This window comes from Rattus norvegicus, chromosome 1, assembly GCF_036323735.1.
Source record: "Rattus norvegicus strain BN/NHsdMcwi chromosome 1, GRCr8, whole genome shotgun sequence".
Lineage (NCBI taxonomy): Eukaryota > Metazoa > Chordata > Mammalia > Rodentia > Muridae > Rattus > Rattus norvegicus.
Window position 1 is genome coordinate 184,661,680 of NC_086019.1, and position 25,955 is coordinate 184,687,634.

The 25,955-nt window shown below is 42.5% G+C and overlaps 1 protein-coding gene and 1 pseudogene across 1 annotated transcript in view; one reads left to right on the forward strand and one right to left on the reverse strand.

The window, feature by feature from the left end:
- Positions 1 to 25,955, forward strand: part of Mosmo (modulator of smoothened) — a 70,836-nt gene that overhangs the window by 12,695 nt on the left and 32,186 nt on the right. The window lies entirely within an intron of this gene.
- Positions 17,393 to 18,237, reverse strand: LOC134483777 (large ribosomal subunit protein uL10-like; annotated as a pseudogene).

A 25,955-nucleotide genomic window follows, 5' to 3' on the forward strand; every position in this document is an offset into this window, starting at 1 on the left:
GAAGTTGAGAGGACTGTTTATAGTGTCCGCCTGTATCCATTTACAGTCACACTTGTACTCCATCTACAGTGTCTGCTCTCAATGATCCAACTGGCACTTAAGATTTACTGGTCTCTGAACCCCCAGTGAACGTGATTGTTGGGGGGAGGGCGGCAATGGGGGGAGGATGGGGAGGGGAACACCCATAAGGAAGGGGAGGGGTAGGGGTTAGGGGGATGTTGGCCCGGAAACTGGGAAAGGGAATAACATTTGAAATGTAAATAAGAAATACTCAAGTTAATTAAAAAAAAAGATTTACTGGTCTCGGTGTGAGTACCTTCCTAGTCATCAGGGGTGGTAGTTACATTGTGGGTTTCCTCCTACTGTGCTATTTCTTTTATTAATTTTTTTGCCTCTGAAAGGAGTTTACAATACCTTTGTCCCTTTTTAGCTCAAAGTTGAATAAAATAGCACGTTGCTTACCTATCATCTCTCACTGTTCCCTGCCCTTCTTAAGAGCCAGTTGCAGCGGGTTCCCAGCCTGAGTATTCAAGCAGCTTATACCCAGTTGAAAATGCCGTTTTCAGTGCTCAGTTCCCGCTGGCTTGATGCACAGCCTGCTGAACTGAGCTGCTATTTCTCTAGTGTTTTCAGAGACCCACTCACTTCTGTAATCAGAATGACCATCTTTGCCCATGTTACTACAGACTGCAGGTACAGTAGCCCCTTTTCTGTGAGCCTGCTTCTCTTTCAGTCTACTTCTCATTAGCTATTTGCTTTCTGACAGAATTCTAACTTGTCCATCTGTCTGAATTTTCAGTCACTTCAATAGGATTTAAAGAAAGGCTTTTTAATAAATGTTAATTGAATTTATTGGCTTATACAGTTGGTTTGGACTAATATTCACACATGCATATACACATGAAGGACAGTACATATATGTCTAGTATCCTTGAAATTTTTGTTTATCATGGTAAAGTTTGATATAGTATGGTAAAGTTTGATATAGCATCCTTTTCCTAAGGATGCATATATCTTACTTGTACCATAAGAGGTTTAAGTTCTGTGACATTTTTAACAAGAACATGTGTGTGGTTAGGTAATAATTCAAGGGAAAGGCATAGAAGAGCACACTGTAGTCCCAGCATTTGGATCATGGGCAAAGAGGAGGAGTACAAGTGAGAGGCTACCCTGGTCCACACAGTTCAGACCTGTTAGGGATTCAGAGCAAGACCCCGTGTTGGGGGTGGGTGTGGATCAGTTGGGTTTACATTCAAATAGCAATGTCCTGAGGAGGGCTCTTTTTTTCTTTTTTTTTCTTTTTTTTCATGGTGTGGGGTGGGGCACGAGGGTTCCGTCTGACCGTGAATGATGAGCAGCAGCCGGTGTCCTGGAGCGTTTGTGTTTGCCTTTCTGGGCTCAGCAGCACCTCTGCCCTCTGTCTAGATCCTGACCCAGCTGTTAGAGTTTTCAGAGGTTTAGTCCATTATCATCATGGCGGGAAGCATGGTCGCAGCCAGGCATGGTGCTGGAGTAGAAAAGACTTACATACTACATCTTGACCTGCAGGCAGATAGGTGGGGGTTGGGAGGGGGGGTAGGGAGAGAGAGAGAGAGAGAGAGAGAGAGAGAGAGAGTGGGAGACAGAGACAGAGATATACAGAGAGGGAGAACGATGGGGGCAGGGAACCTCCTGAGGAGGGCTCTTTAAACACTTTGTACTTAGTAACCCTGCTGCACCAGGACCCCACCTATGTACATGTATTGGTTACTGTTCCTCATCACTTTGACAAATATCTGACAAAAGCAAGCTTAAGAAAGGAAAGGTTTGTGTTGACTTACAGTTTGAGGGTTTGGTCCATCATGGTAGGGAAGGCATGACACCAGCAGCATGAAGCATCTGTTCACATTGGACCTGCAGGCAGGGAGCAGAGAGGTGAGCTCTGGTTCTCAGCTCACCTTTTATTCAGTCAGGGACCTTTGCCCATGGTATGGTGTGACCCACATTTAAGATGGGTCTTCTGATGTCAACCCAATCTAAAACTCCTTATAGACATACCAGAAGTTTATCTTGTTAATGAGTCTAGATCCTGTTATGAGGACAATATTAAGCATCACAATAGATAAATGGAAAAAGTGTGCAAATTAAACATTCACTTATAATTAGTCAAAGTTGTTCTAAGATTTATTTTTTAAGTGTGTGTGTGTCTGTGTGTCTGTGTCTGTGTCTATGTGCACATGAATGGAATCCCCTGAAGTTAGAGTTATAGGCGGTTGTGAGCTTCCTGACAAGAGTGCTGGAAACCATACTTGGGACATTTTCAAGGGCAGTAACCACTGAGCCATTTTTCCAGTCACCCAAAATTATTTTACAAGAATTCTTTAGTATGCATATAATTTTACTGTATAACAAAGAAAAAACAAATTTACATATTGATTAGAAGAATGGGCTTGTTTAATTTACATAAAGATTCAGTCTCAGCTGAATATTTGCTAATATAAGGCATAGAGCATCATCAACATTTTCCAGCTGATCAATATTTTGATTTGATGATTGTCAGTGCAGAGAATGCTACTTCACATAAATACATAATACAAAATAGCAGACGTTGGTTTAAGGCCATGTCAGGAATGGTTGGCAGTTCTGTCCTAATCCCAAGCCAAAATCATTTAATGATTTTTGTTTAATGAGACTGAAGTCAGCATCTCAAAATAGTTTTTAAAAATCAAACATTCTTTTTTTTTTTTTTTTCTATTCTTTTTTTCGGAGCTGGGGACCGAACCCAGGGCCTTGTGCTTGCTAGGCAAGTGCTCTACCACTGAGCCAAATCCCCAACCCAAAATCAAACATTCTTACACAGTGTAATCCAAAGATAACTTAATTTGATAAGTGCTAAAGAACGCTAACAGGAAAACACTAAAAGTCTTTGTTTTCCATTATGTTCAGAAGTATCTGTATATACAATAAAAAATGTAGTTCATAACATAGAGGAGTCTCAAACCTGAGCTGAGGTGTCTCATGCAGTGTTCTTTTGCTTTACCTGGAAAGACTGCGTTCACAGCAAACTGCAAGTGTGTTTAGAACCAGGGGTGCAGTGAAGTCAAGCAGCACACAGGCCAGCATGGGTAGAAACACCCCAGCTTGGTTATGGGTGATCTTTGCCTTGGTTTTTGTTTACTCGATTTTCAGAAACCTTTTACTGCTAGTCGGTGGTGCCGGGACTTTAATACCAGCACTCAGGAGGCAGAGGCAGGTGGATCTCTGTCTGGTCTACACAGGGAGTTCCAGAACAGCAGTCAGGGTTACACAGAGAAACCCTGTCTCGGAAAAAACTAAAAAAGGGGTGAGGTAGGTGGGGGCTGGAGAGATGGCTCAGCGGTTAAGAGCACTGACTATTCTTCCAGAGGTCCTGAGTTCAATTCCCAGCACCCACTTGGTGGCTCACAACCATCTGTAATGGCATCCGATGCGATGCCCTCTTCTGGTGTGTCTGAAGACAGCTACAGTGCATTCATATAAATAAAAATAACCCTTTTGTTTTTTACGTCCGATACTTCCCATCCCTGAGCTCGGGCTTTCACTGCAGTGCAGAGCAGTTGTAGAAGGGCTGCAGCCTACAGAGGTCACTGTATCCTTACATTCTTTTTGTCCTTAGTGGTATCTCATTAAGGGAATACAACCAAAGTTCTTTTTCCAAAAGTTACTGGAGGCTGACTCAGCAGGTAAAGGCTCTTGCTGCCAAGCACAACAACCTAGTCTGGTCGTCAGGACCCACGAGGTGGTGTAAGGAGAGAAGTCACTCCCACAGGCTGTTCTCTGATCTCCACATGCACACATGCACTCCTCACATCCACACATCCACACATGCACACATGCACACATGCACACTGTTATCCTCATACACAGGAAAAATAAGTATTTACAATACAGTGTTTTGGTGTTTGTTTGAAGGTGGGTGCCACTACTGCCCATCATGGAACCAGGCTTTTGAAGCTGCCTTAAAGGGTCTCCTTTCCTTTATTAACTTCATTCCCCAAGCCAGGCCTGGTAGTGCATGTCTTTAATCCCAGTGCTTAGGACGCAGACACAGGCCAGTCACTGAGTTCAAAGGCCTACAGAGTGAGTTCCAGGACAGCCAGGGCTAGTCAGAGACACTCTGCCTCCCAAAACACACACAAACACACTACCCCCCAAAAAGAATTTCATTCCCTGCAATCATGTCCACCCTTTAAAACTCCGAGTTTATGTGTGATGGAGTTGCTTTCTCGTAGAGACTGATCTATTGATAATTGGAGGTATTGATAATTGTGATTGTGTGACACAATGCAGAGATAAAAGTAGAGTAGTGATAAAGAATAGAGTCAGTAACCTGGTTTTTTGTCTTTTTGTTTTCATCAGAGATTGTGGGAATGTATTACTCCATAAACCGTTTCCCATTTAAAAAGGCAAATAGAAATAGTGATGAAATAACAGTTGTTGATGAGCGCTGTGTCCTGCTAAAAGGGGGTATGAGGGAGGCAGGTAAGTAACTTGGGTAGCCAGGCCGTGGTGGAGAGAAAGTGTCCTGAGTCAGTGGATGAGAAGGACAGTGACAAATTTGACTGGCTGTTTCTTAAAGTGTATTATGTGATAAGTCTCCAAATAATTTTTTAAATTACAGCATTTTGAAAGATCTCTTCTTTAGTTAGAATTAAATGAATTTCCTTTATTTTTTTAACCACTCCTGAGAAGTCATAGCAGGGTGTGGCTTTAAAATGTAATTTTTATATAATTTATCAGAGAAGTAGTCATGAAGGTCAAAGCCCAAGATTTCTACACACTTTTAAAAGGAAGTAAGAGTTGGCAACTGGATTAATTTTAAAATGTACTTTTTATCAGAACTAAAACTATAAACTGGTATTATAATTCTGTTATTAGGTTGAATTTTTAAGTACATTACTTTAGAATTTTCTGTTCAAAATCGTTCTCTATGGTAAATGTTCCACTTGTTTGTGGTCGTCTGTGTTGGTGAAACACTTTGGTTTTGACCTTGGATAAATATTCAAGAAAAATAAAACTGTTGTGCCCAGATAGTCCCAAATCATAAACTTTGAGCACAGTGTAGAAGCAGACATGGTACATTCCCTAACCAGTTCTTTCTAGCAAACACCTAAGGGCTTAACTTGCTATTAGGTCCCTTGTTCAGTTATTTTGAGATGTAGATGAGCCCATGGGAAAGATTTTCACTATTGTAGCTCTCAGGAAGCACTCAGTGAAATGACAGCTATTATCCCTCTCCAGCTTTGTGGGTGGTTTATGAGTGTTCTTTATTTTCCTTGTGCATACGTGTATGTGGTGTGTGTATATGTGTGTATGTGTGTGCAGGTATGTTGAAGGGCTGTATACATGTTATAGCTGGAAGCCCACCTCAAGCCTGTCCACTCTATTCATTGAGGCAGAGTTTCAGCTGAACCAGAGGGCTCCTATATGTACAGTTAGTCTCTCTTGCTATCTTGCTCCTGGGATCCCCTGTCTTCACCTTTGAATGCTGGAGTTATAGGTTGGCCACTATGGCCACATGGCATTTACATGTGTTTGTAGATTCTGAGCTCCAGCCCTCACACTTGCACTTAAAGTTAAGTGCTTTAACTACTGAGGCATCTCCCCAGCCTGAGCAGCCTTTAAATTTCAGTATTAGCATTCTAAGGTAGAGTTGAGGACAAAACTAGGTTTCTTTCTGAACCAAAATACTTGAGATCCTGTTTGGGAAGTGAGAAAGAAAACTGCTAAACACCTACTCCACTTGTGCAGTCTCACGGAGACCAAATCTCTGATTGGTTTCCTGCCCTGCCCTTCGGCAACTTTGCCTCAGTAGGAAAACATTTCTGTTCCTTTGGAGAGACTTGCCAGGCTAAGCCAACAGGTCATCTCCAGGGTCTTTATTATGGCCATAACCTTTGGGTAGAACATCTGAATATGGTTTTCCTTTTGAAATCATATTTGCATGTTTCTAGATTCACATTGAGTTGTTACTTTCCTAGGTCTTACCATCCAATTTAAAAAATGTATGGTTTCCATCCAGAAAACAGAAAGTATACATCAAAAAAATTATTACTTTTAATTAAACTATTCAGGTCTTCCCTTCTTGCTTTCAGGTTTTCAGAATGGAATCATTATACTGAATATTTATGCATATGTGTGTGTACATTCATTCCTCAGTGTCTGGATGACTGGGTTCATGATCCACAACCATAGTGCTCAAGTCCCTTGTGTAAAACCACATACTATTCACTTATAAACCAGACCATCCTTCTCTCCGCGTTTTCATCTCAATTATTTACAATGTTTAATACAGTTGAAATGCTGTATAAGTAGTTGTGCATTGTATTGCTGTAGGGATTGTGGCATGGAAAAGTATAAACCTTTAGTGTCTTCAGTATAGGTGCAGTTTTGTTCCTCCTCTCCTCCCCTTGGATATTTTCAGTATGGGATTGATCGAATCTAAAGCTGTGGAACGTGTATACTGTATATGGCCAACTTTATGCAATCCATGTAAGTGTGCCTTTCTTTTGATTATTTGGTTGTATGGAGTAGAAGTTCTAATATATGTGTTGTAAGCATTGCAGCCCTGTCATAGATAAGCTGCAGAACTGTGGGACTAAGAAAAGATTTTTTTTTAATGTCAGAAGCACATAATTAAATACTCTAAAAATCCAAAGGCTGTTTTAAGCTTATTTCTGAAACAACTGCTTTCTTCTTTAATTGACCTCTAAGCATACTCCGTCCTTTTGGAACTGTTATATGTAATTTACTTAGTCGTATTTCTTTTAATTTTGCTCTTTCAAAAACTTTGCTTTTCACAGGGCTGTAGATCACACAGCTCACGCTCTGCGTTTACCCTCCACTTAGCTTCCCCACCCACCCCGTGAACCTCAGTGAGCGCAGCACCAGAGCAGTTCTTCCCTGCCCTTCTGTAGTGCTGGTGCTTTAAGAGTCACAAAGGCAGTGTTTAATGCACATTCTTGACATTTTAAATGCCTCCAATTTTGAAAGCATTCTTTCTCGGAGCTGTTAGATCCAAGTATGATTCATAAAATGAAGCAGGGTTCCCATAGTTCTCCTCAGTCGAGTTGCTATTTAGTCTTCTGTCCTTGTCATCTATCTGGTGGTGAGAGATCAGCTCGCCTTAATGTCCTATATGTTAAGGTCTATGGTTTAAGGAAACCCACTTTGCTTTTGTTTAGAATTCTTGTGTTTTAAACTTTTAGTTTTCCATTGCCTTTTTGTTTTAAACTTCAGCATATGATTTAGCTGTCAGTTGAACTAGAACTCTAGACACTGAAATCTGCTTGAAAGAGAAAAGGCTGCTGTTGCACTTTTAGGGCTTCTAGCCAGGTGTTTGTATCTCTGTTACCCCCAACCCCATCCCCTTTCACTGATCAGCCATTCTCACAAGTTCTGCTCCTCCTGCACCCCAGCGTATTTTGCAGGTAAGGCTTCCAGTGGAGGGATTAAGAATTTCGTATTAATTAAATTGCCTAATAGCATCACAAAAATTAGTAATGGTGTAGAAAGGCTGTTTCCTCTGCTCCCTCCTGCCATGCGACCATGCTTCTCCATTCTACCCTCAAAGTCTGAAAATTTCCTGGCAAAATGCTTTCCAAGTTCATTAAATTTGAAGAAAATCTATACAAAGGCCATCACATGTTATTTCAGACTCCAGATGGGATCTATACTAACTGTCCTGATTCATCATTGATAAAAATGCCCCAAGCTAGCATTCTCTTGGGTTTAATCTTGCAGACCTTCCCGTAAGTAGATATTTACAACCTGTCATGCATCACTTGAGGAGAAAATTCAAATATGAAGAAGAATTTGAAAATCAAAACTATTTTCCTTGTCTTTTTGGACTGGCATAGCCATTGCAGTTATTAACTCGCTGCACTGTGGTCACCTGTACACAATCAAGCCAACAAGATCAGCCAGAATCCCAGTAAGCAGTATCAATTGGGACTCACTGGATCGCAAAAAACACAGGGAGGGAAGGAGGTTAGTGGAGCAGTCATCAAAGTGGGGTTGGGGGAAGGACGTGTTACAAGTAGGAAGAGAGTGGGAATGGAAAGATGGAGTGGATCAAGACACATCGTGTGGTGGTTTGAATAAAAATGGCTCCCATAGGGAGTAGCACTATTAGGAGATGTGGCCTTTTTGGAGGAAGTATGTCACTGGAAGTGGGAACTGGGAGGTTCTAAATGCTTAAGTCAGGCCCAGTGTCTCTTCCTGCTGCCTGCTGATCTGGATGTAGAACTCTCAGTTCCTTCTCCAGCACTATGTCCACTACACACCACCATGGCCTCCTTTATGATGACAAATGGACTGAACCTCTGAACTGTAAGCCAGCGCCAATTAAATGCTGTCCTTTACAAGAGTTGCCCTGGTCATGGTGTCTCTTCACAGCAATGAAACCTTAACTAAAACACATTCTATACATGCTATGAAATTGTCAAAAGAATAAATAAAAAACTTATTTAAAAATCTCCATTTTCAAGTCAATTTAAACATGTATGTGTCTGAATAAAGCTTATCCACATAAGATAGATCATTATTTTTCCATTTCAGAATTTGCTTAGAATGTTTGAACATTAACTACCCTCATGTCTTTTTTCTAGTTAAATTATATGTCATACTTTTCATTTTACCATTAAATATTTCCTGTATAATGTGACTTTTCTTGGAAGGGTACTTCTTTTTTTAACTCTTATTTTGAGGTGACAGATGATCACAGAAGAGAGGATTAGTTTAATCCTCATAAAGTACTTACAATTAATTTTTGTAGGCCCAAACACAAGAAACTGATGAGTGATCCAGACAGTTAAATAGGTAGTTGGAAGCCATTGAGAAAAGCACTGGATAGTAGCAGGCGCAATGCTGTGGATGCTCACTGGTTGCTTCTGAGGCATGGAAGGTTAGCGATGGCAAAAGAGAAATGACATTTTTTCCTTTTGAAACTTAAATCTATATATTAATTTTTTAAGTTAAAATATAGTTATATCATTTCTCTTTCTTCCCACCCCTTTCTTGTATCCTCCCTCCCAAAATCATGGCTTCTTTTTCTTTTTTTTTTTAAATTGGATATTTTATTTATTTACGTTTCAAATATTAATCCCCCTTCCAGGTTTCCCTTCCAGAAACCTATCCCATGCTTCCTCCCCCTGCTTCTATGAGGATACTCCCTCACTCACCCACCCACTCCCACCTCCCTGCCCTGGCATTCCCATACACTGGGGCTTCAAGCCTTCCTGGGACCAAGGGCCTCTGCTCCCATTGATGTCCAACAAGGCCATCCTCTGCTACATATGTGGCTGGAGTCATGGGTCCCTCCATGTCTTCTCTTTGGTGGGTGATTTAGTCCCTGGGAGCTCTAGAGGATCTGGTTGGTTGGTATTGTTCTTCCTATGGGCTGCAAACCCCTTCAGCTCCTTCAGTCCTTTCTCTAATTCCTCCATTGAGAACCCCATGTTCAGTCCAATGGTTAGCTGCAAGCATCCACATCTGTATTTGTCAGGCTCTGGCAAAGCCTCTCAGGAGACAGCTATATGAGGCTCCTGTGAGCAAACACTTCTCGGCATCAGCAATAGTGACTGGTTTGGTGTCTGTATATGGGATGGATCCCCAAGTGGGGCAGTCTCTGGCCTTTCCTTCAGTTTCTGCTCCACACTTTGTCTCTGTGTTTCCTCCCTTGAGTATTTTTATTCCCCCTTCTAAGAAGGACTGAAACATCTACACATTGGTCTTTCTTCTTCTTGAACTTCATGTGGTTGGTGACTTTTTCTTTGTTTTTATTTTACTATGTAAATTTTTTGTTTGGTTGGTTTGGCTTGGTTTTTTGAGACAGGGTTTCTCTTTGTAGCCCTGACTATCCTTGTACTCGCTTTGTAGACCAGGCTAGCCCCAAACTCAGAGATCCACCTGCCTCTGCCTCCCAAGTACTAGGATTATAGGTGTGCTTCACCGTGCCTGGTTCCTACATTTATCTATAAATGCACCAATAAGGCAATATCTAAAGATTGTGCAGGAACTGGCCAAAGAAAGAAGGGACTTAAGAGTGCCCTGGGTAGAAGGAAATCTGAATGCAAGGCCTCAGAGAGGCGCCCCTTCCCCACCCCACAACACACACATTTTCATGTAGAAAACTTGGAAGCTCAGAGTCTGAAGAACTGAAATGTGAAGGCTGATATGAGGTGACAGTGGGTGGGGAAACAGGGACTGGACTGTGAAGAGTGTGGTCTTATTGTGAGCAGATTCCCTGAGGTACACTCATATGCCATTCAACCCATACCTTAACAAGTACAGTATGATTTCTCCAGTTTGTATGTTCACAGCCCTACATCCGCCAGCAATCTAGATTTACCCAGTGATAGAGCACTGTGATTATCTCAGAAAGAAGCCCTGTGCCCTTTAGTTATCACCCCATCTCCCCAGCCCAACTTCTAGGAAGCTATTTCATCTACTTCCTGTTTCTCTTTCCCTATCCTAGATGGTTCATATGAATGGAATCCTAATCTATCATCTTTTATCACTGGCATTTCTGCATAGCATTCAAATAGTATCCATATGGTAGGTAGTATGCATCAAATTCCCATTCCCTTTTGTTGCTCTTCATGGATACAGTTTTCTTACTCTAACTGGCACCTTGTTTCCACCATTTGCAGCCATTATAAACAATCACTGATATGAACATTCACACCCACACACACTTTCCTGTAGACAGTTTTTATATGCATGTGTCCCTAACAGTGATGTTGCTGATTAGTGTGGTACATTTCTGGATCAGCTAGCTGTAACAGTGTTGTTCCAGTCTCTTTTACTTGCTCGTAAGTAATGTATGAAGCTGCCAGTTTCTCTTTGATTTTCTACAGTTCGAATATGATTTAGACTTTGTCTTCCTTGATTTCTGTGGTTTTTGTTTGTTCTTAACGGCGTCTGTGTTGGTGTTCTTGTGCATGTCAGTAGCCAGAAGAGGGCGGCAGAGGTGGGAAGAGGATGTTGGATACTTTGGAGCTGCAGTTAACTGGCAGTTGTGGGCTGCCTGACGTGGGTGCTGGAAACTATATTCTGATCCTCTGCAATAGCAACAAGTGCTATTAATTGCTGCGTCTTCCCTGTAGCTGCTAGAGACTTAAGTAAAGCATGAGACCTGCTGTTATCTAACTTGCAGCTTGTAGGAGCCCTGTGATGCGATGGAAGACGTAGTCTGTGAACCGCTGTGGCCCTGTTATTAGGTCACTATCTTAATGTCTGCATTCTGGGTTGTGGCCCTTACAGTGCTTCTTGGTCCTTTCTCCTCTGAGACATGAGGCTAGAAATGTTGGATATTTAGTTAAGGTGAGATAAAGTACCTTCTTTTTTGAAATGTCTACTTGGGTACTGGTGAAATGGTTTCTTTTCAGCCATATTTTTTATTAAAGAACAGATGCTCTGGGCTTCCTTCAAAACAGATAGTTTGCTCTTTTACTGCAAACTATCTCTGCAAGAGGCAGTCTCTTGTTGATCATTATTGTGAGATAGGAACCAATAAGGTTCCTAGAGACAATCTCAAGAAAGTGGGCTCCTCCCACCCAGGCTGGCCCTCTTGGAATTTCTAGCTCTCAGAGTTATCCACAGTCTAAAGAGTCTACATCCTTTCCCTCTGTCTCTCTCTCCTACCTAGTGTTGGGTCGGAAGGGACTAGGTAGAATAAGGGTTGGAAGGGAAGTAGAAGTATAAAAACCCAATAAAATAACCAAAATAATAATAATGATGATAATGATAATAATAATAATAATAATAAGAAGAAGAAGAAGAAGAAGAAGAAGAAGAAGAACAACAACAACAACAACAACAACAACAACAACAACAACAACAACGACAACAACAACAACGTGCCAACAGTGATTTGCCCGGTAGCCCCAGGTCTCTGATGAGTCTAAGGACAGCAGATGCTTAGTGTGTTCACTCGCATTCTGGGAGTGAGAGTGACGCGGCCTTAATACCTGGCGGAAGTGAGGACCTCAGAGCATTTATAACAGTGTATTTGCTTTCTTAGTTCTGGTATATTGAATTAATTGCTAATATACGAGAATGTGCTTTTGTATGTTGACCTTACTTCCTACAGCCTTTATTACTTCTGGTAGTATTTTGAAGGATTTAATTTCCTTTCTTGATTGCTCTGGCTAGAACTTATAGTACAAACTTCTTTTGCTTTACTCTTGATCTTAGAAGGAAAATGTTTATCTCTCTCTATTAAGCATATTAGTTGTGGGTTTGTTTGGTGTGTGTGTGTGTGTGTGTGTGTGTGTGTGTGTGTGTGTGTGTGTGTGTGTGTGTGTTTGAGACAGGTTGGCCTTAAGCTTTTGATTATCCTCCTGTCTCAATCTTCCAAGTTCGTTTTGATTTGATACTTGTTTTTGGTTTTTGTATAATGTTTATTTGATTGAACAGCTTCATTTCTCCACCAGACATAGTAATATTCTCTCCCTCAACAACACAGATTAGACCAGATGAGGTCAGATTAAGAAAAGATAAAGATGGGTTTATTAGGGGCAGCTCTCAGGGGGGTTCACTGAGCTCACGGGTGGAGGTCAGTAAAGTCACATATCCAGGCTAAAGCAAGGGGCTTTTAGAGAGTTCAGGCAAGGGGTGATGATGTCCCAACTAGGACCTGGAATTAATGCTCATGCATGGTCAAAAGCTGAGCTCCTGGGTGGGCACTCTTGGGTGGGTTACTGGAAATGGAGAGGCAAGTGTGATGACATGTTAGCATGGAGTTTTCTCCAAGCAGACAGAGGAGTTTTCTCGGTGCTGGCCAGGTCAGGGAAAGGAAGGCAGACAGGGTTTCCTAGCTGTACAGGGGCTGTGCAGCCTAAGAGTAACATTTTTGTAAAAGTCTGTACTCTCAGGAACACTATTGACAGTGAATTTTGTTTACTCATGTTTTGAGATAGGGTTATTCAGTCTACGCTGGAACTCACTAAATAGCCCAATCTGACACTCATGGTGATCTTCCTGCCTCAGCTTCCAAATGCTAGAATTCTAGGCGTGAGCTGTCATGTCTAGCTGAGACCTGATTCCATAGAGTCCTTTCTGAGCCCCTCAGTTTGTACTCATTTCTGTCTATTATAAGGTTTGCTGGTTTCATCACCTCGTGTCCACACCCACATTCAGGATAAGACTTGCTTGCGTGCACCCATGGATTACTCCTTTTGGTTCTGAATAGAGCTCTGTTGTATAAATATGGCAGAGTTTAACCAGGCACTTGTCTGCCGCCTCGAACAGTGCTGGCACATAGAAGGAATCAAGTGTGTGTGCGGCATTCAGTGTACATACATGTGTAAATGTGGATAAAATAAGGAAAGAAATAGGTGAGGAAATGATTTGGATAATTTCAAGATTAGGATGTGGTGACCTAAACAGGGACCATTGCATCAGGAGTGGGAAAAAGGAGTAAATAAGGAAAATTGACAAACAAATGATTTTTAACAAGTTAGAGGAGACTGAGATGAGCAGTAAGAGTGGCTCCAGGGTTTCTAAACTGGGTGGCCAGGGCTCTTACCGTTCCACTGTTGGAAAAGCTGCCTTCATTCTTTTTTTTTTTTTTTTATAGCTTTTATGGCCAAGACTTAGAATAAAGTGATGGGCACTAAATATTTGAATGAGTGCTGAATGAGGGAATGAATGGATGGGAAAAGAATAAAGGGAATCAGGAGGCTCTGTCTTAGGTGAGTTGTGTGCTTAAAAGGGCATTAAAGCACAAGGAATAGAGTTGAAATCCTAGACAGACAGAGGGCCCGGGCATTGCAGGAGCTAAAAGTGATGGTCTCGAGATAGAACAACAGAAATGCCCAGGAAAGCACAGACTCATTCCCGAAAGTTAGCCACTCTTATAAACACTGACAAAAACGACTAGAGAAGATTGAAAGAACATGGTGGAAATTGGAAAGAATAAAACAGACCAACATAGTCAGAGAACTGTTACACAGTGTGAATGTGAACAGTGGAGATTAGAGAGAGGCATCATGGTAATCAAGGTAGAATCCCTCGAGGGAAGTGTAGTTTCTCTTGGTATTTGTTGTTTTGTGGGGTTTATGTTTCCAAAGTCATCTAAGTATATTAGAAAGAAGAAAGATTCATTAGGCTCTGACAGTTGTCAGATTGGTATGTGTACAAGACTAACGTGAGCATTTTGTTTAAAATGCAGGCAATTATTCTTCTTACAGAGAATCCCAGGAGATCTAGATACTCAAAAGGACATGTCTAAGACAAGTAATAAATACCCAAGGGATTCCAGCACAGTTATGAGCTCAGACTGCCACTACCAGTGACCCAGGGAATAAGGAGTCAATGAAACAAAAGGAGATAAGTGTGAAGGGCATTCATTTGGAAAGGTTAACCATGAGACGCTGAGCTTAAGAAGAAGAAGAAGCCTTTCCTGTAAACAGCTGGAGGAGGCAGTGCTAGAAGTTTCAAGGTCCACAAGTCCAGTGTCACAAATTCCCAGGTAGAAAAGGCATATGAATGACCTTGATTTCTCTCTCTCTCTCTCTCTCTCTCTCTCTCTCTCTCTCTCTCTCTCTCTCTCAACTGGGCAGCACAGGGACTGTGAAGAACAGGGAAGGTTTGGAGCAGCTACAACAGACAACGCAAGGGACCAAGTAAAAGAGTCTGAGCTTGGACAAGCTTCTGTGCACACACTTATAGTGGGCACAGCCAGCAACTCCCTGACCTTGATAATTCCACCTGGCTCCAGTCATCCAGTGGTTCTACCATAGAAATGTGTGGTTATGTGTTGATAAAGATTAAGCAGGGTCTCCCTTTCACCACAAGGCAGCTGGGTTGTCTTGGTTTTAGGTTGTAGATGCTCAGTGTGATATAAGTCAAGGTGGTTATATATATAGTGACTCTTGAATTTATAATCAAGGGACTTATGTTAAAGTGTCTCTCTGGTCAGTGTAGGCTTGAGACTTTCTGAAATGTCGTCATGTAAGAACGAACGTGGAAAGTTACATAGATTGCAGTCTGTTGGAGGATGAAGGAGCACACCCTGCCCCTCAGATTAGGTGCCAGAAATACTTGATCTGCGTTGTGGGACAACTTACCAATATTAACTACAATAACTGGTTTTTAAAATGTATTTGTGTGCCAGCCATTGTTCTTAGTTTTTTCACAGAGAAATTCACTTAAAGTCCTCCAACAACCTGTGAAGTGGTTATTGCCACTTTATAAATAAAAAGAAGGCAGAGAGGACAAGCAGTGTGCCCCGAGTTCTAGTGGCTAACAGACGAGTCCCAGGCCTATTTGCTGTGCAGTTTGCTGTGGTCTTTGCCACTGTTTCTGCTGCCCTTGCCCAGTCCTTGTGCTAAGGATGACTTCAGCATCTTGGCAAGCTGTTCCACATCATCTGATGAGTACAAAGCAAACATAACCAAGTAAAGGGGGAGGGTCTGTTGGTCTGAGATGATGTGCTTAATTCATAGTTTGACATTAGGTATTTTAGAAAAAGTAAGAGAGGGAAACACCTAAGAAAGGTAGCATTCTGGGGTGCTGAGGAGATGGGTCAGTTGGTTAGGTGCCTGCCACACAAACTCAAGGACACCCACATGAAAAGCTGGGTATTGTGGTATATGACTTTAACTGTTGTGCTGGAGGCCTGGGAAAAGGGTGTCAGGGGCCTGAAGCTAGCCTTGCCATCCAGGAGCTGCAGATTCAATGAGAGATCCTCTCTCAAAAAATAAGGTGGAGAAAAACAAGACACTCAACATCTATCTCTGGCCTCCATGTGGACATAGCCACATAAACATGTATATACTCTCCCAGATGTGTACTCGTACAGCCATTAACTGCCCCCAGATCCTCAGCTAGGAGTAGGGCATCTTGTTAGGCCTCTATAGTCTTTATAAATAAATGGAGTTCTATGGTGTTTGCTGTGAGCCATCATAGATAGAAAAAATATTTAGGGATAAAAATGGTTGGGTTTAGATCCTGAAAATAAAAGTAATGTGGTCTGTATTTGTTAAAAGTATTTCTGTGCCACAGGTTAACATTGATATTAAAGGGATTTTACTGTGTCATAGTTACCCCATCACTGTGAGAAAGATAAATATTCTGAGAAAAGCAAGTTAAGGAAGGAAGGCTTATTGACTCATGGCTGGAAACTGCAGCCAGTCACGGTGGGAAAGTGACGATGACAGGACCTTGGGGCAGCTGGTCACACTGCATCTGCAGTCAGGATGCAGAGCAAACGGTGATGCTGGACTCAGCTCCCTTTCTTACAGTCCAGAAGCCCAGCCCATGAAATGGTGCCAACCACATTTAGGGTGAGTCTTTCTTCCTCAATTAATTAAGAAAACATCTCATAGGTGTACTCTAAATAACCCTTCACAGGTATCCTTGGAGGCTTGTCTTTTAGGTGGTTATAGATCCTGCCAAGTTGACAATCAACATTGAGTCCATACTGTTAATTTTATTATTTATTCTACCTATTCCATAGTCACATTTGCCTACTGGCTATTTTTTCAGTATTTTTCAGCATTCCCAGGGGAATTATGTATAACAGTAGTTCTACACCTGTGGGTCGTAACCCCCTTGACAAACCTCTGTCTCCAAAAAGATTTACACTATGATTCATAACAGTAGCAAAATTATAGTTATGAAGTAGCAACAAAAGTGATTTTATGGTTGGGGTCACTACAACATGAGAAACTGTATTATTGGGTCACAGCGTTAGGAGGGTTAGGAACCACTGATGTATACAATAAAAGCCTTTAAAATAAACCCAGAGATCAGTAGTAAGTGTTCTGATCACTTTGATTAGGGGTTTGGGAAGACTTACTTAAGAACGTTTTGAGTGAAAACTTTAAACAGTTATACAATTACCATGAATAGAATGCAGCTGAGGGATGTGTTTGTTAAGCTCGGATGCCTATAAGGCACCTATGTAGTAGCATTAATTAAGCAGTACAGACCACTGGCTTATATGTGATACTTAAACTAGTTAACTGAGAGCAGACAGGAAGTGAGGCTTGTTCAGCAGTTTAGGAACAAACTTGAAGAACTTATGGTACTCTGTAGGCTTTTTATCATTAAAAATGTTGGCCAGGCACAGTAGTGCACATCTTTAATCCCAGCACTTGAGAAGTAGAGGCAGGTGGATCTCTGTGAGTTCCAAGTCCAGCCTGGTCTACATATTGAGTTCTAGGACAGCCAGTACTACATAGAGAGACCCCATCTCCAAAAACAAAACAGAAGTAAAAAATACTTTGGTGTTATCAGACTTGTAGTTCATAATAACTGTGAGTGTTGTTCAGAAACTATATTCAAGTGTGTGGGTTAGGAATGAAGTGTTCTTAGCATGTGTAAACCTATAAATGACTGAGGTGGTGGGATATGTTTAGCTATTTGTGCAGACACAATAAGGAAGGTTGAATATTTGTGACAGTCTTCCTTATCAGCCGTTGAGAATCTCTTATAGGTCTTCACAGACAAAGCCAGGATCCTCTTGGACCCATTGATGATGGAGTGAGGCAACAGTCAAGTAGCCAATCTGCAGACAGACGCTGGCCACATTGCGGACACCCTCTAGGAAGCGAGTGTGCAGGGCCTGTTCTGTGATGTCCAGCACCTGGGGGCTGTAGATGCTGCCGTTGTCAAACACATGCTGAATGGTCAGCCTGAAGGAGCAGGGAGAGGGTCAGCCTGAAGGAGCAGGGGGAGATGTGCAGCATGTTCAGCAGTGTGGCTTCGCTGGCTCCTACCTTGTCTCCAGTCTTTATCGGCTGCACATCGCTCAGAATTTCAGTGGTGCCTCTGGGGATTTTAGTGGTGAGGTCCTCCTTGGTGAACACGAAGCCCACGTTCCCCCGGATGTGAGGCAGCAGCTTCTCCAAAGCTGGGTTTTTCTCCAGGTGGCCCCTGATGGCCTTGTACATCATGGCGTTCTTGCCCATCAGCACCACAGCCTTCCTGCGGAGGGACATGCGGATCTGCTGCATCCGCTTGGAGCCCACATTGTCTGCTCCCACAATGAAGCATTTTCGGTAGTCATCCAAAAGTTGGATGATCTTAAGGAAGTAGTTGGACTTCCAGGTCGCCCTGACTTCCCTGGGCATCACGGCGGTGCGTTAGGGATTGCCACGCAGGGTATGTCACTCTAATGAGGACGCCTGGCGAGAGCTAGATTTTACTTTTAATTCAGGAACCGACCTCTAATCACTAATACTCTGCCTCCCTGCTAATGTGACACATGCATGACTGCTGAGTTTAGAATTTGGTTTGGCATCAAAGAGTTACACTTAAATAAGTTGAGGAAGTATAATGTATGAGAAGTAATTTGTCTAGGTATAACTAGTTTAAAATCAAAACTCAACAGTGATTTTGAGGGACTTGGACATGGTAACATGGCCTTTGCTAAAGCCAGGAAAGCTACTTATTTTGACTGTGCATTCCCTTTAAAAATGAATTTTGTGCTTTGACAGTGCCATACATGAGTATAATGCATTTTGATCAAATCCACCTGTCCTTTATGGCCCTTCTCACTCTCAGTCCTTCCTAACACATCCTATTTTCATGTCCATGTATATGTATATGGACATAAAATACACATATATGGGCTTTATGGGAGTTTAATCAGGGTTGCTTGAATGTGTTCGTGGGTTGGTGTCATTTACTGTTATTGTGAGCAACTTAGCAATGGCCACACCACCAGCAAACAGAGACTTCCATTCCCCCAACGACTTTAACTGCCAATTGCTCCTCAGCTGGGAGTGGGGCACCATGTGTCCTTCAACTGTTCATGTGGGAATGACGGTGAGCTCCATCTTGGGCAGGCTTTAGGTAACCACTGCTGCTGTAAGGTTCCAAGTACAACAGCTATGCCATGTCCAGAGGAAGCAAGTCATAGCACACTTCCCCATCCTCTGACTCTTCCGTTCTCCCCACCTCTCCCCTTCCATGATGTTCCCTGGGCCTCAGCAGTGTGTGTGTGTGTGTGTGTGTGTGTGTGTGTGTGTGTGTGTGTGTGTGTGTGTGTGTGTGTGTGTGTGTGTGTATAAACAGGTCACACTCCATCACTGAGAGAAGTCAGGGGAGGACCTTGGAGGCAGGAACTAAAGCAGAGGCCGTGGAGGAATGGTGCTTACTGGCTTGCTTCTCTAGGTTTGTTCAGTTTTCTTCAAAGCCCCAGTATAACCTGCCTAGGAGTAGCACCACCCACAATGAGCTGAGTTCTCTCACATCAATCTTTAATCAAGAAAATGTACCACAGGCTTACCTCCAGCTGATCATAGTGAAGGTATTTTCTCAATTAAGATTAACTCTTCTCAGCCCTGTGGCACACGCCTTTAGTCCAAGACTGGGAAGCTGAGGCAGGGAAATCTCTGTATTTGAGGTCAACCCTAGGTTGTATCAAGTTGACCAAAAAAACCCAAACCAAAACAAAACAAAACCCTGAGCCAGTGTGGTGTATAATACAGATGCCCCGTGTGCCGCTGAGCAGTCAGTAGGCACTTATTCTCAGCCCTCTTAGTTATGGGTTTTGCAGTAATCATTGTGCAGTCCTATAAGAAGTCTCTCAGAACAAGGTTGAAGCATGCTATTCTATGGTTACAAACATCATATGTTCCCTTTTGAGGAGAAGGTGATCCACAGCTTTTGCACTACAAAAATTAAGGCAAATAAAAAATTCATTTGGTGTTAGAGACAGGTAAAGGGCATAAAGTTGATCCAAGGAATCTGTTCTTTTTATTATTATTATTGGATATTTTATTTATTTACATTTCAAATGTTACCCCCTTTCCTGGTTTCCCCTCCACAAACCCCTATCCCATCTCCCCTCTCCCCGCTTCTATGTGGGTGCTCCCCTACCCACCCACCCACTTCTACTTCACTACCCTGGCATTCCCTTACACTGGAGCATCAAGACTTCACAGGACCAAGGGCCTCTCCCATTGATGCCAGATAAGGCCATCCTCTGCTACATATGTGGCTGGAGTCATGGGTCCCTCCATGTCTTCTCTTTGGTGGGTGATTTAGTCCCTGGGAGCTCTAGAGGATCTGGCTGGCTGATATTGTTGTTCTTCCTATGGACTGCAGACCCCTTCAGCTCCTTCAGTCCTTTCTCTAATTCCTCCATTGAGAACCCCATGTTCAGCCCAATGGTTAGCTGCAAGCATCCACATCTGAATTTGTCAGGCTCTGACAGAGCCTCTCAGGAGACAGCTATATGAGGCTCCTGTCAGCAAACACTTCTCGGCATCAGCAATAGTGACTGGGTTTGGTGTCTGCAGATGGGATGGATCCCCAGGTGGGGTAGACTCTGGATGGTCTTTCCTTCAGTCTCTGCTCCACACTTTGTCCCCATATTTCCTTTAGACAGGAGCAGTTCTGGATTAAAAATTTGGAGACGAGTGGGTGGTTCCATCCCTCAACCGGGGCCTTGCCTAACCTTTGGATATGGTTTCTACAGGTTCGCTCTCCCCTTTGTTGGGCATTTCAGCTAATCTCATCCCCTTTGGGTCCTGGGAGCCTTTTGCTTTTATGGCATCTGGGACATTCTGGTGGCTATCCCCAGTTCCCCATCCCCCACGGCTACACACCTCTGTTCAGTTTCCTGACCCTCTGTATATCATTCTGTCTCCTCCCATACCTGATCCTTCCCCCCTTTTTCTGTCCCCCTCCTGTTTCCCTCCCAAGTCATTCCTTCCCTCTACCTCCCGTGAGTATTTTGTCCCCCTTCTAAGAAGGACTGAAGCATCCACACTTCGGTTGTCCTTCTTGAGCTTCATGTGGGCTGTGAGTTGTATCCCGGGTATTCTGAGCTTTTTGCCTAATATCCACTTACCAGTGAGTGCATACTCTGTGTGTGTGTGTGTGTGTGTGTGTGTGTGTGTGTGTGTGTGTGTGTGTGTTTTGTTTGTTTGTTTTTTGTTTTTATTTTTGTGATTGGGTTACCTCACTCAGGATGGTATTTTCTAGTTCCATCCATTTGCCTAAGAATTTCATAAAGTCATTATTTTTAATAGCTGAGTAGTACTCCATTGTGTATCCATTCCTCTGTTGAGGGACATCTGGTTCCTTTCCAGCTTCTGGCTATTATAAATATGGCCACTGTGAATATAGTGGAGCACGTGTCCTTGTTATATGTTGGAGCATCTTTTGGGTATATGCCCAGGAGTAGCACAGCTGGATCCTCAGGTAGTACTATGTCCAGTTTTCTGAGGAACTCTCAGACTGATTTCCAGAGTGGTTGTATCATCTTGCAATCCCACCAACAATGGAGGAGTGTTCCTCTTTCTCCACATCCTGGCCAGCATCTGCTGTCACCTGAGTTTTTGATCTTAGCCATTCTGACTGGTGTGAGGTGGAATCTCAGGGTTGTTTTGATTTACAGTTCCCTGATGACTAAGGATGTTGAACATTTCTTTAGGTGCCATTTGGTATTCCTCAGTTAAGAATTCTTTGGTTCTGCACCCCATTTTTAAATAGGGTTATTTAGTTCTCTGGAGTCTAACTTCTTGAATTCTTTGTATATATTGGATATTAGCCCTCTATGGAATGTAGGATTGGTAAAGATCTTTTCCTAATCTATTGGTTGTTGTTTTGTCCTATTAATAGTGAAGGCAATCATATCTGGGTGTTTCTTTAAGGAAAAGAAGCTGGAATGTGGTATTTAGACATTTGTGAGGAAGAGTGGATAGAGTAGGAGGCTACACTTCAGAGAATGGAGCAGGAATCCAAACCCAGTCTTCTTCTTAGAGTGTTGTTTCTTACTACGACTGCACTAACAGAATTGTAAAGGAAGTCTGCTCTGATAGAAATCTGAATGTTCCTGGGAGTACTTTTAGGGATCCCATTCATTTTTCTTTACTCAATGAATAGTGTTCTTGGAAGTTAGTGTCATGTGGTAGAGATCTTTTTGAAACAGTTGATTGAAAACCTGACTTTCAGAGGTGTGGGGTGGGGACAAGAGAAATACTGCAGCAGTTAAGAGTGCATAGTGCTTTTAAGAAGACAAGAGGTCAGTTGCCATCACCCCACTGGGCAGCTTCGATGTCCTTTTGACCTCTGCAAGCATCTGTGTACACACACACACACACACACACACACAGAGAGAGAGAGAAAGAGAGAGAGAGAGAGAGAGAGAGAGAGAGAGAGAGAGAGAGAGAGAGAGAATGGATAATTAGCCTAGAAATACCAGGTACTTTGGGTCCTTTAGATTCAGTCTCTGAACTTTAGTGTGATTGGAGCACTAGGACAGGTGGCCTGTGCAGCTCTGCTTGGCTCTACCTTCTCTAATCATGTGGCTACTTTTGACTAGAAGCTGCACTCTTTCCAACCTTTCGTTTCTTCCTTTTTAGGAGAAGTGGGGAAGGGTTTCATATACCAAGGGTTGCATCAAACTTTTCATCCTCTTTAGATCATTGCTGGTAGAGAGATTAGGAACATACTTGGCATTACAGGTATGCCACCATGCTGACAGCGAAGAACCGAGCCCTGTTTAAGATTGGAGGCCATTCAAAGGACACTGTGGTTAGGACAAAATGGCAACCAAGAGATTGGGAAAAGATCTTTACCAATCCTACAACAGATAGAGGGCTTATATCCAAAATATACAAAGAACTCAAGAAGTTAGACCACAGGGAGACAAATAACCCTATTAAAAATGGGGTTCAGAACTAAACAAACAATTCACAGCTGAGGAATGCTGAATGGCCGAGAAACACCTAAAGAAATGCTCAACATCTTCAGTCATAAGGGAAATGCAAATCAAAACAACCCTGAGATTTCACCTCACACCAGTGAGAATAGCTAAGATCAAAAACTCAGGTGACAACAAATACTGGCGAGGATGTGGAGAAAGAGGAACACTCCTCCATTGTTGGTGGGATTGCAGACTGGTACAACCATTCTGGAAATCAGTCTGGAGGTTCCTCAGAAAATTGGACATTGAACTACCTGAGGATCCAGCTATACCTCTCTTGGGCATATACACACAAGATGCCCCAACATATAAAAAAGACACGTGCTCCACTATGTTCATCGCAGCCTTATTTATAATAGCCAGAAGCTGGAAAGAACCCAGATGCCCTTCAACAGAGGAATTGATACAGAAAATGTGGTACATCTACACAATGGAATATTACTCAGCTATCAAAAACAATGCCTTTATGAAATTCATAGACAAATGGTTGGAACTGGAAAATATCCTGTGTGAGGTAACCCAATCACGGAAAAACACACATGTATGCACTCATTGATAAGTGGCTATTAGCCCAAATGCTTGAATTAACCTAGATGCACAGAACACATGAAACTCAAGACGGATGATCAAATCGTGAATGCTTCACTCCTTCTTTAAAAGGGGGAACAAGAATATCCTTGGCAGGGAATAGAGAGGCAAAGATTAAAACAGAGACAGAAGGAACACCCATTCAGAGCCTGCCCCACATGTGGCCCATACATATACAGCCACCCAATTAGACAAGATGGATGAAGCAAAGAAGTGCAGGCCGACAGGAGCCGGATGTAGATCTCTCCTGAGAGACACAGCCAGAATACAGCAAATACAGAGGCGAATGCCAGCAGCAAAACACTGAACTGAGAATAGGACCCCCGTTGAAGGAATCAGAGAAAGAACTGGAAGAGCTTGAAGGGGCTCGGGACCCCATATGAACAACAATGCCAAGCAACTAGAGTTTCCAGGGACTAAGCCACTACCCAAAGACTATACATGGACTGACCCTGGACTCTGACCTCATAGGTAGCAATGAATATCCTAGTAAGATCACCAGTGGAAGAGGAAGCCCTTGGTCCTGCTAAGACTGAACCCCCAGTGAACGTGATTGTTTGGGGGAGGGCGGCAATGGGGAGAGGGTGGGAAGGGGAACACCCATAACGAAGGGGAGGGGGGGATTAGGGGGATGTTTGTCCGGGAAAGGGAATAACATTCGAAATGTAAATAAGAAATACTCAAGTTAATTAAAAAAAAAATAGAAGAGAAAAAAAAAAGATTGGAGGCCACTGGGGGCTGGAGAGATGGCTCAGTGGTTAAGAGCACTGACTGCAGGGGTTGGGGATTTAGCTCAGTGGTAGAGTGCTTGCCTAGCAAACGCAAGGCCCTGGGTTCAGTCCCCAGCTCCGGAAAAAAAAAAAAAAAAAAAAAAGAGCACTGACTGCTCTTCCAGAGGTCCTGAGTTCAAATCCCAGCAACCACATGGTGGCTCACAACCATCTGTAATGGGATCTGATGCCTCTTCTGGTGTGTCTGAAGACAGCTACAGTGTACTTACATACATAAAATAAATAAATCTTTAGAAAACAAAAAGATTGGAGGCCATTGCATCATTCATGCTGAGCCTTTTTGTGATTCTTTACAGTGTTTTACAAGTGATTCCGTAGTTGTTTTCTGACCATTCGACTCTTTGACCTACCAGATTATTGGGTTTTCTCTCGTCGTCAGCAGTCGTTGTTACCAGTCGTACATAGCTGTCTTAGATGGAAGTTGCTCATTAGGTGAATCAAATGGATTATTTCTGCCAAATTCATCATAGCGGGTAACCAATGTAATCTTACAAATTCCTCCACAGAACTGTGTCAAGTGTGATGTAGACACTGTAATTTAAAGTCTACCTTTCTATCTGAGTAGTTTCAACTTAGTCTTAATTCTATGGTATAGTCATAATGTCTACCTTTTTTTGTTTTTCCTGTGTTCTCATTTCTTCTAGATCCACAGCATCTGTTCAAATCTCTGCATAATTAGATTTCAAATTATATAACAATACAATTTAGTACATTTTACTTCAATTTGTGTAAACATTTTAGAAGTTTATAATATTAGACAAATCTTTTTATCCCAGGATGAAATTGTACGAATATATCTGCGTTCAGATTAGAGAGCATAAGAAATTATAATTTCTTAACTCGCTGCCCACATCACCTGTCAATCCTGTTCAAGCAGAATATGCCATCCTTGGGAAAATGACCAACACCCTTGAACATTTCTAGAAACATGAGTATAGACACTGCGCTAAGCCTTGCTTACTGAGTTCTCTGGCTGTTAGATGCTAAGAGCTTCAAGGCCTGGTAGTGTGAAGACAAGCTTTCCTACTGCGTTGTTCTTACCCGGAATGCAAGTCTTATTCATCTTTATTGAATGGCGCCAGTTTATTTTGATGCCATGAGTTCTTGAGCTTTAAGCTCATTGATTAAGAAGTTCAGTGCTGGGGCTGGGGATTTAGCTCAGTGGTAGAGCGCTTACCTAGGAAGCGCAAGGCCCTGGGTTCGGTCCCCAGCTCCGAAAAAAAGAAGTTCAGTGCTTTCCTTTCCAATAGTCCTAGGACTTCCCTGACAAAAAACCAAAACTATGAGAATTTCAGATATGTGTATATTTTAATAAAGTCAATCCCCCATTTCTTCCCTCCAGATCCTTCCCCTCCCCTCTCATAACATTTAGAACTACTAGCTCCAGTTCCAACCATTTATTGCTAATCTCTCTTTTCTTTTTTTTTTACATTCTTTTTTTTTCTTTATTAATTTGAGTATTTCTTATTTACATTTCGATTGTTATTCCCTTTCCTGGTTTGCTGGCCAACATCCCCCTAAGCGCTCCGCCTCCCCGTCTATATGATTGTTCCCCTCCCCATCCTCCCCCCATTACCGCCTTCCCCCGAACAATCACATTCACTGGGGGTTCAGTCTTAGCAGGACCAAGGGCTTCCCCTTCCACTGGTGCTCTTACTAGGCTATTCATTGCTACCTATGAGGTCAGAGTCCAGGGTCAGTCCATGTATAGTCTTTGGGTAGTGGCTTAGTCCCTGGAAGCCCTAGTTGCTTGGCATTGTTGTTCATATGGGGTCTCGAGCCCCTTCAAGCTCTTCCAGTTCTTTCTCTGATTCCTTCAACGGGGGTCCTGTTCTCAGTTCAGTGGTTTACTGCTGGCATTCGCTTCTGTATTTGCTGTATTCTGG